At 49.9% G+C, this 13,397-nt stretch overlaps 1 pseudogene; it reads left to right on the forward strand.

Moving 5' to 3' along the window:
* Positions 1-765: 765 nt before the first annotated feature.
* On the forward strand, positions 766-7,483 carry LOC119841851 (annotated as a pseudogene).
* Positions 7,484-13,397: the final 5,914 nt, after the last annotated feature.

The following is a 13,397-nucleotide window of genomic DNA, read 5'->3' on the forward strand; positions in this document are numbered from 1 at the left end:
ATCACGGGATGGGAAATTGGATGTGGGGCCTTTCCCCTTTCGGGGGTGCTGGCTCTGATCCAGTCCCACAATTGGGGACTGGCTGGCTTAGTGGGGGTGGGGAACGAGACATGGGGCCTTTTAAACCTGCGACATGGTTTCTAATCTGCAGTGATTACTGCCTCTATTTTAGGGCTCTGGGAGGGGAGTGAGGTCTAGTGGTTACAGCAAGGGGAGCTGGGAGCCAGGACTCCTAGGATCTATCCCTGGTTCTGGGAGGGGAGTGGGGTCTAGTGGGTTAGAGCAGGGGGGGTTGGGAGCCAGGACTCCTGGGTTCTATCCCTATCTGTGCTGTGTCATTTACCCTCTGGTGCTGCACAGTCATAGCTCCCAGCTGTATGGCATCACACAGGCTGCCACATCCCATTCACTTGGTCAAAGTCTCACCAGGGGGCTTCTCAGAAACCCTCCTGCCGCAGTCGCTGTGATTGGAGCTCACAGCTGCTCTGCCCAGCCCCACCCTGTTCTCGGCTGGGCCACCCTGAGAAAGATCAAAGGGCCACGTTCCTACCCACCACTGAGATCTGTCACTGTCACCCACAGACCCCAGCACAGAGACATGGGCAGGGAACTGAGCGATGATGGGCCCAGTTGAGTAAGAGCCCCAGATGTGCACAGCTGTGAGCTGGCAACCAGAAAACCCCTGGATCCTTCTAGACATGTGTCCACCGGGGTCCTCTCCATTCAGTGGTGCATCATCCATTGAGCTGTGGAGAGACCCAGACAGGCAGCATCCATCCAGCTGTGCAGGCTTCCTGGCTGACACACGGCCTGTCCTTCCCCTCACCCCATGCGGTTGGCTGTGGTTGGAAACTGAGTTGCCTGAGCTCTGCATTTAGATGAGTGTGTGGGCAACCCTGAGGTTTCCTGCCCCCAAGATCTCCCCCTGCTGAGTCTATAAAGCCCCCAGGCATGAGGCAGATGCACTGTCCCTGCACTGACTCCAAATATGAAGGTACAGATCTTGCTCCTGCTCCCCATGGCCTTTCTCCTGCCCCCTGGGGCTTGGGCTGGTGAGTACGGCTGGGATCAGGGGCCCCTGGGATTTTGGGGTGAATGGGGGGGTCTCAGGGTTTGAGTTCAGTGGGTGCTATCTAGGGGCTTGTGACAATCTATACCCATATGTTCACCCCTTTTACAGGACTATGATACATTTTATACAAAGCATGCCTTGTGAGGTATTGTCTAAAATTCATAATTTGCTGATCATTACTGTCCTGGTAAAATATGTGTGGCAGCTAAAGTTATAATATTCTACTGTATGGTTTTACTAAGATATGTTCCAATTCTGGGGAGCAGCCACAAACCAGTTCGCTAGAGACAAAAGACTAGCAAATGCCTCAGCCAGGTGTCAATGTAATCAATTGGACTATCACCTGGTTAAGTGTCCGTTCTTGAGCAGGAAAGAGGACATGGGCGAAAAAATGACATTGTGACAAAGAAACAGCTTGGAGTTCCTGTTCACACACTTTCTGTATCATGAACCTCAGCTGGTGATGGTTCTTGTAGAAAAAAACAGCTCTAAGAAGGGTGAGCAGATGCCCAAAACGATCTCTCCCTGTCTCTTTACCCACGGCATTGACAACACTGGAAGTATAAAGGGAGCAGCATTGGACTGGGGGATGGAACTTGACTGAAGGAAATTCAGCCAGTAAGATTGTCAGTGCCCTTTTGGGGCTTGCCTGACCTAATTTGGGGTGACCTTGACCATGAATGCCATTAACTCAAGGCAGTGCAATTACCGACCCACTCCCTATGCGTTTGGCACTGATTCTCCACCCAGTGAGGTCAGAGTTTTCGATTCACCTCCCAGCCCCATGGGGTATCCAGTCTGGGGGAGAGATGAGGGGGCAGAGTTCTAGGCACAGGGATCCCCCAGGGAGAGCATCATAGGGGGTGGGTTGAGGCAGTGGGGACTCCCTTTTGGGATGGGGAGCTCAGTCCCAGCCTGGGCCAAGGAGACGATGGGGTTCTTTGTATGAATCTGGTCTCCCCTCCACAGGTGAGAACACTGGGGGAGAGGAAGCCCAGCCCCACTCCAGGTCCTACGTGGCCTATCTGGATATACGACGCAGAAAAAAGAGCTATCAGTGTGGAGGGTTCCTGGTGGCAGAGAACTTCGTGCTGACGGCCGCTCACTGCAATGGAGAGTAAGCGCCTCTGTGCTGGGGATGTCAGGGCCGGTCGGGCGTTAGCAGGTGATGGGGGAGCCGGGAGCTCTGGCGCCATGGTTGGTTGCAGGGAAGGAGCAGTTAGTAGGACAGGCTGGGAGAGCAGAGGCCAGGGGTCTGATCTGCTCAGGGGGCGTCGGTGTGTTTCTCGGGGCCTCGGCAAACCATGGTCCAGCTCCAGCTCTGGGTAAATCAATGGGGCTACGGCCATTGACACGAGCTGGGGTCTGGCCCATTGCCCAGATCAGGGCAGGGAGGGGATCACAGCCCCAGGACAGCTCTGCAGGGCTCTGGGCTGGGGGAACTGGGCATAGACCCCTGTGTGGATCATGCTGGATGGGAGCTGAGACCCAGGGGCAGGGAGGACAATGAAGAGTGAAGCAGCTCATGGGAACAGCACAAGGGACTAGTGGAGACAGAGGCTGGGACCCCAATGCCACTGGGCAAGTGTTTATGCTGTAACCAGTGCCCACTAGAAGGGAAAGGCCCCTTGTTCCATATCTCCCCCCCACCTCCAAGCCAGCCAATCCCCAGCCATGGAGCCGGATCGGGGCAGGCAATGTGTACAGGGGTATGTACATTTTTGCTGGCAGAAGCTGAGTCCGAGATCTCAGCCTGACAGCCCCAGGCTGCCCCATCCCCTCCATGTCCCTGTTCATGAGTCAGACCCTCATGTGTTCATCTGCATCTGACATATGCTTCTGCCCCTAACACCCAGGGATTGCTCTTGGGTTTCACAGCAACATCACTGTCACACTGGGAGCCTATAATATTAGACAATGGGAATGGAGCCAACAGAAAATACCTGTGAGTCACCAGATCCTGCACCCGCGATACAACAGAGACCCCATTAACAATGACATCATGCTGCTGCAGGTACGGTCCACATCCCATCACTCCACCCCAGTGACCTCATACTCCTGCAGGCACCGTCCCCATCCCATCACCCCACCCCAGTGACCTCACACTGCTGCTGATACTGGCCCCATCCAATGTTCTCACTAATTATTACCATCCATGTGTAGAATGAATATTGTTATGTGCACCAATATGGAGGGGATGTGTGGCAGATGTGGGGCCGAGGGGTTCAGAGTGTGGGAGGGGGCTCAGGCTGGGGCAGAGGGTTGAGGCTTGGGGGTTGAGGGCTCCAGCTCGGGGTGCGGGCTCTGAGGTGGGGCCAGGGTTGAGGGGTTTGGGGTGCAGGCTGCCCCAGGGCTGCGGCGGAGAGAGAGGACTCCCCCCAGCCCCCTCTCCCTGAAGAAGCACCTGGGCTGGGGGAGAGCATTTCTCCCAGCTGCAGCAGCTCCAGGGCTGCGGGAGTCCTCTCTCCCTGCCAAAGCCCTGGAGCTGGGGGAGTCCTCTCTCCCTGCCAAAGCCCTGGAGCTGGGGGAGTCCTCTCTCCCTGTGGCAGCCCCAGGGTTGGGCAGGGGGCAGAGGTGTCTCTCCCTGCCGCACCGCAACCGTGGCACTGGGGGAGTTGCTGCGGCCCTGCATGCCCCAAGCTCCCCCATCACCACCCCCACCTCACCCCACGCCCGTGAGTGCAGTGTGCACAGCTGTGCAGCCCTTGGTGGCCTCCTGCATGGCCACACAGGCGTGCAACTTACAGGGAACATAGTCCCCCTCCCATCACGCTGCCCCCAGAGACCTCACACTGCTACAGGTATCTCCCACTCCCATCCCCCTGCCCCCAGGGACCTCCTACTGCTGCAGGTTCCACCCCCATCCCATCACCTTGCCCCTTGAGTCTTGAGTTTCTGAGTTGTCTCCATCTGACACACACACACACAGACACACACACACACACAGACACTCTGACTGCACTTCATGGGCTGTTTCATTCCCCTCCCCTTTGTCCCAACAGCTGCATCACAAGGCGCATCTGACTGAAGAGGTGGCACTAATTAATTTGACTTCTGCTCATCGCAGAGTGAGCCCCCCGGACCATGTGCAGCGTGGCTGGCTGGGGGAGGACTAGCCTGACTGATACAGCCAACACCCTTCAGGAAGTGAACCTGTTGGTGAAAAGCGATGAGACCTGTTACAACCAGTACCATTACTATTACCCCTCCAGCATGCTGTGCGCAGGGAACCCTGATGACCAGAAGTCAATTTATCTGGTAAGTGGCTGATTGGCTTGGGCTCCTGCTGCTGGTTGTCCTTCCTCAGCTGCATTGTGGGGTCAGCCGGGCTCACAGGGGTCTGGCAAGTGCAGTGGGACCTCAGCCCTATTAATTATCTGGCCCTAAATGACTAGACCATAGTAACATGCCTATCCTACTGCAGAGCCTTCCACCCAGGTCGTACACTGACACCTTCACCTCCTTATTGTCACACATTGGCCAGCGGTATCAAGTGACCCCTCCCTGCGTGATTCACATGCCATGGGAGTGTGGAAAGAACGACACAGGATGGCAGGGTCCAAATAACGACATTCATTAACGACGCACAACCCATGAGGCCTGGCTCCCAGCTCACGGCTGCTCTGCTTGGGTTCCGGAAATGTAGGAGACATAGGACAGTGTGAGCCCCACTGGAGGGCTCCCACGCTGTTGACAGGGACATCACCCAATTCCTGAGTGCTACAGTCGGTGACAGCCCCAAGCTGGCTCTTTCAATCTTTCAGATCCTAGACGAGCCTCTCCTAGGAGTCATGGCATGGCAGAGTTGAGGCCAGAACAGACCAGATCATCCAGTCTGAAAATCTGTAGATCACAGGCCACCAACCCTGCCCAGCATCCGCCCACTAAAACCAACAGCCAAAATGTGACCAAGGCATCACGGCCCACAGGCAGGGCTTAACTTATAATCAAAGAGGTGCCAGGGCTCAAGCAATTACTTACATTCACACCTGATGCAGCAGGCCCAGAGGTGCCAGGGCTATGGATGGCCAAGTCTGGCAATGCTGGGGCTCAGCCTGGGCACAAATTAAGTACTGCCCACTGGAGACAAACCTGTGGTGGCGACAGGCAGAGAACAGGAGGGACTGAGGGGCCACCAATGCCCAAGGCCCCACAGTGGCAGGAAATGGATTGGGAAAGATGTGCCCAGATTGTTGCAACATGTGACCCATGCCCCAGAGGAAGGTGAAACCCCCGCCCCCCGCAAGGTCCCCACCACTCTGACCTGGGGGAAAGATTCCTTCCCAGCCCAGAACGTGTTGATCACTCAGACCCTGGCCATGTGGCAAGCTCTTGAAAGGTAGAATCCTCTCTATCACCTCCCGTGTCCCATCCTCAGCCCTGGCCACTTTGGAGGCTTCAGATCAACCCCACCACCTACTCCCCATTTACACAACACATCTTGAGTGACACACCTGGGATTGATCCAGGGACATCCAGAGCTAAAGGCAGGAGCTGCCCCAGCTAGCACTGCAGAGCTGTTGGTCCCACCAGCTGGCATCAGCTATGATGATGAAGTCTCCATCACTGGCTACTTTAAAATCAAGCCTGGATGTTTTTTTAAATTATATGCTCTAGTTCAACCAGGAATTAATTCAGAACCATTCACTGGCCTGTGTCATGCCGGCCTAGTGTGGGTCACAGCTGAGAGTGCCAAATTCAGGACAGTCTGGTACAAAAACCAGAGCAGACAGCCCAAAACTGGTGGCTTATTCTATAATTAAATTTCACCAGGCCAGTAACAAAAGTGAGCTTCTCTCTCACCACACTGATTAACAAGAAGCCAAAACACATGTCCAGCCCTTGGCTTACCACCCATACAACTGGTCTTTATGATGAGAGGTTACAGAAAACCAGATTCATCATATATAGGGATCTTCTAATCCCAAAGGATCAGCCACTTCACCAGGTCAAGGTATAGTTCCGATCTTACCTCAAAATCATGCTTGTAGCCAAACCTTTAGTAACTAAAAGCTAAAATCTTTATTATAGAAATAAAAGAGACAAGAGTGTTATTAAATGGTTAAAAGAATCATATACCTTACAAGTGATTTTCAGAGTCTGTAGATCAGGTTCATAGCAGTGATGGTAAATTGGCTAGCTTGCAAAAAGTCTCTGTGGGTCACCCAGACAGGTTGTGGGGTCATTCAGTCCATTGTTCAAATCTTCCTTGTTAGAAATCACAGTCCAGAGAAGTGAAGCAGGGATGAAGATAAAGAAGTTATGTCACCATCTCCACTTTTATACTTTCAGCCCAAGTGCATGGAAAGTTACTGGCAAAAGATGGAGTCTTAGATCACAAGTCTTTATCCCATGTCCTTACATGCCTTGCTGAGTCACTGGGCTTCCATTACCCATATGCTCTTTCAGGAGTCCTCTGAAGAGGTCCCTTGATATCCTTAATGGGCTGTCAACACATGGCTGGCTAGTCCTGATGTAAATCTGCCTGGTGGGTGTCACCCAAGAGCAAAACATATTTGAGATACACCTAGCCAATATTCATAACTTCAGATACCACAATGATACATGGATTTAAACAGGATAATCACACTTAACAGATTATAACCTTTACAAGACATGCTTTATACAAGATTTATTGCAATTTTGTAACAATGGTGACTGAATTATTGTAACTAATCATCTTTATTTTTATACAGCATCACACAGGAGGTCAGACTAGATAATCACAACGGTGCTTCTGGTCTTAGATTCTATGAATCCCCCATCCTGGGCTTCTCAGTGCTAATTCATTTTTTTTTTTAAGATGGGCTGGCTTTAAAGGCCCAAACAGCCCTGGAGTCCTGGGTATGATCAGTGCATTAAAACTCATCTCCCTGTTTATTCTGGGGCAGGGCGATTCTGGAGGCCCGCTCGTGTGCCGTGGAGTGGCCAAGGGCATCGTCTCCAAGTGCATCAAGAACATTATCGCACCTCCTGCTGTGTACACATGGATTTCCCACTTCATGCCCTGGATCACTGACACCATGAGAGGAATCTAGCAACACAGAGCCCATGGCCAGCCACAGCCTTCTGCTACACAACCTGCTCCTGAAAACGTGTGATCAGACTTCTCTGTTAGTCTGGGCCTAGCTATTCATTGATTTATGATCAACATAGTCCTTGTGGCCAGATCAGCAATGGCTCCCTGTAATGGGGAAAGGTCCTGGGTCCCTTTCCCCACCCCTCTGAGCCAGCCAGTCCCCTACCCTGGGGCCAGACTGGAGCTGCCACCCCCTAGGGAGACCACATACCACGTTCCTTTCTGCTTGTACCCTGGATAGTCTCTGTAAAGCACTGAGGAAAATATGCAATGTTCTCTGCTCTGTGGGTCACAGATACAGCTTGTGATGCACTAAATGGCTTTTTGCAGCAGCTGCTGTTGGTGTCTGGACTCCTGAGTGTTTCGCTGATCGTGAGAGGTGGGTTGCCCCAAACTCCTCACACAGCTCAGTGTTCCTCTGAGGTCGTGGGGGTCGTGGGATGGAGGTTGTGGGGTGTGAAACTACAGTTAAAGGGGACGTGTGGGGAGAAGGGAGAAAGGCCCCAATTCAGCCAGGCACTGAGCACATTCCGACATTGCAGCCCATGTGAGTAGCCCCTTTGCATCCAATCAGAATATGCAAGTGCTTAAAGTCAGACACCTGATTATGCACCTTGCTAAATCAGAAGACAAATAGGAGAGAGAAAGAGAGAGAGAGAGAGAGATACAGGGGGTGTATGGGGATGGATAGACAGATAGATAGCTATAGGGGGTGTATGGGGATGGATAGGCAGATAGATATATAGATAGATACAGGGGGTGTATGGGGATAGATAGATAGACGGAGAGACAGAGAGATAGATAGACAGATACAGGGGGTGTATGGAGATAGATAGATAGATAGATAGATAGATAGATAGATAGATAGATAGATAGATAGATAGATAGATAGATAGATACCGGGGGTGTCTGGGGATGGATAGATAGATCGATAGATCAGGTCTGTCTTCACTGCAGAGCTCACCCAGGCTGAGCCCTAAGTTGCTACAGTCTACACACAAACCCCTGGAGGTGCTTTGGACCAGGGCCAGGTGTCCTGACTGGGGTTATCAGCTAGGACCCAGGTTTTGCTTGATCTCAGGCTCTAACTCACCCACTTTGGAGAGAAAACACAGGCTGGATCACTCAAGGCTGGTGCTTCTCCAACGCCTTCCCACGGTTTCCCCCAGGCCTAGTCTGCCTTTCCCCCAACTCCCTTCTGCACCAGCCATCACCCCCAGTTTCCTAGTGCCCTGGGTTGGCATTGAGCCCTTCATTGTGCAGGGTCTGCTCCGTTTCTACCTAGCCCTAGAGTAGAGCTGCCCTCTGGCAAATCCTCTTGCCAACATGCTGCTTCGTGGCCAGAGGCCCCCAGCCTAGCTCGGCGGGAGCACAACGGGGAGATTCATAGATTCATAGATACTAAGGTCAGAAGGGACCATTCTGATCATCTAGTCCGACCTCCTGCACAGCGCAGGCCACAGAATCTCACCCACCCACTCCTATGAAAAACCTCACCCAGGTCTGAGCTATTGAAGTCCTTAAATCATGGTTCAAAGACTTCAAGGAGCAGAGAAACCTCCCTCAAGTCAACCATGGCCCATGCTACAGAGGAAGGCGAAAAACCTCCAGGGCCTCTCCAATCTGCCCTGGAGGAAAATTCCTTCCCGACCCCAAATATGGCGATCAGCTAAACCCTGAGCAAATGGGCAAGATTCACCAGCCAGATACCCAGGAAAGAATTTTCTATAGTAACTCAGATCCCATCCATCTAATATCCCATCTCAGGGGATTTGGCCTATTTACCCTGAATATTTAAAGATTACTTACCAAAATCCCATTATCCCATCATACCATCTCCTCCATAAACTTATCAAGTAGAATCTTAAAACCAGATAGATCTTTTGCCCCCACTGCTTCCCTTGGAAGGCTATTCCAAAACTTCACTCCTCTGATGGTTAAAAACCTTCGTCTGATTTCAAGTCTAAACTTCCTGGTGGCCAGTTTATACCCATTTGTTCTTGTGTCCACATTGGTGCTGAGGTTAAATAATTCCTCTCCCTCTCCTGTATTTATCCCTCTGATATATTTATAGAGAGCAATCATCTCTCCCCTCAACCTTCTTTTAGTTAGGCTAAACAAGCCAAGCTCCTTAAGTCTCCTTTCATAAGACAAGTTTTCCATTCCTCGGATCATCCTAGTAGCCCTTCTCTGTACCTGCTCCAGTTTGAATTCATCCTTTTTAAACATGGGACACCAGAACTGCACACAGTATTCTAGGTGAGGTCTCACCAGTGCCTTGTATAACAGTACTAAAACCTCCTTATCCCTACTGGAAATGCCTCTCCTGATGCATCCCAAAACCGCATTAGCTTTTTTCACAGCCATATCACATTGGCAGCTCATAGTCATCCTATGATCAACCAATACTCCAAGGTCCTTCTCCTCTTCTGTTACTTCTAATTGATGTGTCCCCAACTTATAACTAAAATTCTTGTTATTAATCCCTAAATGCATAACCTTACACTTCTCACTATTAAATTTCATCCTATTACTATTACTCCAGTTTACAAGGTCATCCAGATCCTCCTGTATAATATCCCAATCCTTCTCTGAATTGGCAATACCTCCCAGCTTTGTATCATCTGCAAACTTTATTAGCACACTCCCACTTTTTGTGCCAAGGTCAGTAATAAAAAGATTAAATAAGATTGGTCCCAAAACCGATCCCTGAGGAACTCCACTGGTAACCTCCCTCCAACCTGACAGTTCGCCTTTCAGTAGGACCCGTTGCAGTCTCCCCTTTAACCAATTCCTTATCCACCTTTTGATGTTCATATTGATCCCCATCTTCTCCAATTTAACTAATAATTCCCCATGTGGCACGGTATCAAATGCCTCACTGAAATCTAGGTAAATTAGATCCACTGCATTTCCTTTATCTAAAAGATCTGTTACTTTTTCAAAAAAGGAGATTAGGTTGGTTTGGCACGATCTACCTTTTTAAAACCATGTTGTATTTTGTCCCATTTACCATTGACTTCAATGTCCTTAACTAATTTCTCCTTCAAAATTTTTTCCAGGACCTTGCATACTACAGATGTCAAACTAACTGGCCTGTAGTTACCCGGATCACTTTTTTTCCCTTTCTTAAAAATAGGAACTATATTAGCAATTCTCCAATCATTCGGTACTATTCCTGAGTTTACAGATTCATTAAAAATTCTTGCTAATGGGCTTGCAATTTCAGGTGCCAATTCCTTTAATATTCTTGGATGAAGATTATCTGGGCCCCCCGATTTAGTCCCATTAAGCTGTTTCAGTTTTGCTTCTACCTCAGATATGGTAATATCTACCTCTATATCCTCCTTCCCATTTGTCATGCTACCATTATCCCCAAGATCCTCTTTAGCCTTATTAAAGACTGAGGCAAAGTATTTGTTGAGATATTGTGCCATGCCTAGATTATCTTTAACTTCCACTCCATCCTCAGTGTTAAGCGGCCCCACTTCTTCCTTCTTAGTTTTCTTCTTATTTATATGGAGATGGAGATGGAGCCCACAGATATGATCCCCAAGAGGCAAGCAGGGGAGAGGATGGAGCAGGTGGCAATTCAGTGGGGGAGGAGAATAAACAACCTGGAGGGTGCTTATGGCAGGGGAGTTGACATCCACAGCCAGCTTGGCCCCCCAGCCCCAACCTGCCCCTGTGACAGGGATTGAGTCGATGCTGGCACTACTCAGAGTGTGCAGCCCCGGCTGTGCTGGACAGGCTTTGAGCCCAGAGATGTTAATAACAGACCAGGGCAGAGGAGCTGGAGGGGCTGACTCCGACTGCCTGGGGGAAAAGCTGGTACCTCCTGGGCCTGCTATCCCACGGGAGACAACCCCAGAGTTCAGGCCAGGGAGGACCCCACTGCTGTGGGGGATGGGAGCGTGACATTCCCCAGGCTACAATCTGCACTGTTGAACAGTGTGTTCCCTCAATTCTGCAACGTAGGGTGTCGTTCACACCACTTCACTCTGAGAGCCACCACTCCTGATCTGCTCACACCCAGCCTCCAGCATGTAAGTCTGATTTGTGTCCATTTATTCTTTTACATAGAGACTGTTCAGTTTGACCAATGTACATGGCAGAGGGGCAACAGACGTCAAGAATTATAACTATCAAAAACCAGTCGGAGAACACTTCAATCTTTTTGGTCACTCGATTAGAGACCTAAAAGTTGCAATTCTTCAACAAAAACCTTCCAAAACAGACTCCAATGAGAGACTGCTGAATTGGAATTAATTTGCAGACTGGATACAATTAATTTAGGCTTGAATAGAGATTGGGAGTGGATGGGTCATTACACAAAGTAAAACTATTTCCCCATGTTTAGTCCCCCACCCCCCGCCCGCTGTTCCTCAGACATTCTTATCAACTGCTGGAAATGGCCCACCTTGATTATCACTAACCAAAAGGTTCCCCCCCTCCGCCCCCGCTCTCCTGCTGGTAATAGCTCACCTTACCCGATCACTCTCCTTACAGTGTGTATGGTAACACCCATTGTTTCATGTTCTCTATGTATATAAATCTCCCCGCTGTATTTTCCACTGAATGCATCCGATGAAGTGAGCTGTAGCTCACAAAAGCGTATGCTCAATTAAATTTTTTAGTCTCTAAGGTGCCACAAGTCCTCCTTTTCTTTTTGCGAATACAGACTAACACGGCTGGTACTCTGAAAAGTGGTGTAGGGGGGTTCGGGTTCTGCTTGTCTGCCAGAGCCAGTTGGTGCCTTTGCTCTCTCTTTCCTCAGCTTCCTGGGTTTTTAGCTCTAGGGTTCGCTGATGTCCTAACTCCTCAGCTTGCTTCTGAGCCCCTATTTCCAGTTCCCTTAGCTCCAAAATTTGCTGATGTTCTTTCTCTTTTTCTGCCACCTGCAGTCTGTACAGCTCCAGCTTTGCAACTGCATTACTTTCGTCCATCTCTCTGCTTTTCCTGTCCCTATTTCCTTTCCCCCAAAATAAGTAAACAGAAAATAACAAACTAGTAACCTTCTCTTTGACTTTTCTCAGCATCCACACTTAAAGTCTCACTTAAAAATCTCCACACCAGTGTATGAAGTGCAAATCTCACCCAGGACAACAAGCTGTGCATTTCACCCTGCTCGATGCACCACTGTGATGGGGTCTCGGGGGTGCAACCTGACATGTGGGACCTCTGACCCCTCCAAACCCACCAACCTGGACTGCCTCTCACCCTGTGATGCTGATGTCAGGCTACAAGCCTCGGGCAGGCCCTGCACTTACACAGCCATCCACAGACCAGGACATACCCAACGGAGTTACATTAATGCGTTCCCAGCCACTCATGAACCATCAATATGTAGGCTCTGGCCAATTCACCCCAGCTCCCCAGCCTTGCACCCCAGAACTGTACCATCTTGCACTGGTCAGAAGCCTGGCCAGTGTAAGCTCATTGCCCAGTTTGCCTCTCCCTCAATGTGGAGAGGACAAACACTATCCTTTGTAAACTAAGCTGAGATTTCCCAAGCACTTCAATCAAAACACCCTGTTTTAGGTAAAATACAAGGCAGATTGATTAACTACAGAAAGATCGATTTGAAGTGATTATAAGTGGGAGACATAAAGCTTAGAGAAGAAATAAATAGGTAAATATGCCTTCTATATTCTAAAATTTTAGTCTAAGCAGGATTTGAATCAAACAGCTTTTCTCACTCTGACAGATGGTACAAGCAGGTTACAGATCATCAATACACAAACTGGACTCTTTTCCAGCCTGGGACCAAATTTCCCCTGCTCAAAGCCTTTGTCTTCCTGACATGATTCTAGGTGTTGAGATGGGAGGGGAGGGGGAGAGAGGCCAAGTGATGATGTCACTTCCCCTCTTTTATATTTTCAAAGATCCTTGCTATGATGTGGGTTAGCCCCAGGGAAATGATGTCGTAGGTGTAGTGAGTTTGTCAGGTGTGAGACCTGAGTGGCTTGTGAAGGACAATGAACACTTCATTGGTTGGCACCAAATGGGGCCTCTGGTCACAGGGGGCTGAAAGACAGGACTCCTGGTTTCTCACCCCAACTCAGAGAGGAATGGAGTATCTAGGTAAGAGCAGTGGGGGGCCTGGGAATCAGGACTCTTGGGTTCTATCCCAGGCTCTGGAAGATAGTGCTGACATCAGCCACAGGAATAACTACTGTGGCTGTAAATTGACCTAACCTAGGTTGACTTAAGATTGTAGTGTAGAAATGCCCATCAAGAAGCGCT

The sequence above is a fragment of the Dermochelys coriacea genome, chromosome 13 (genome assembly GCF_009764565.3).
Source record: "Dermochelys coriacea isolate rDerCor1 chromosome 13, rDerCor1.pri.v4, whole genome shotgun sequence".
In the NCBI taxonomy this organism is placed as follows: Eukaryota; Metazoa; Chordata; order Testudines; family Dermochelyidae; genus Dermochelys; species Dermochelys coriacea.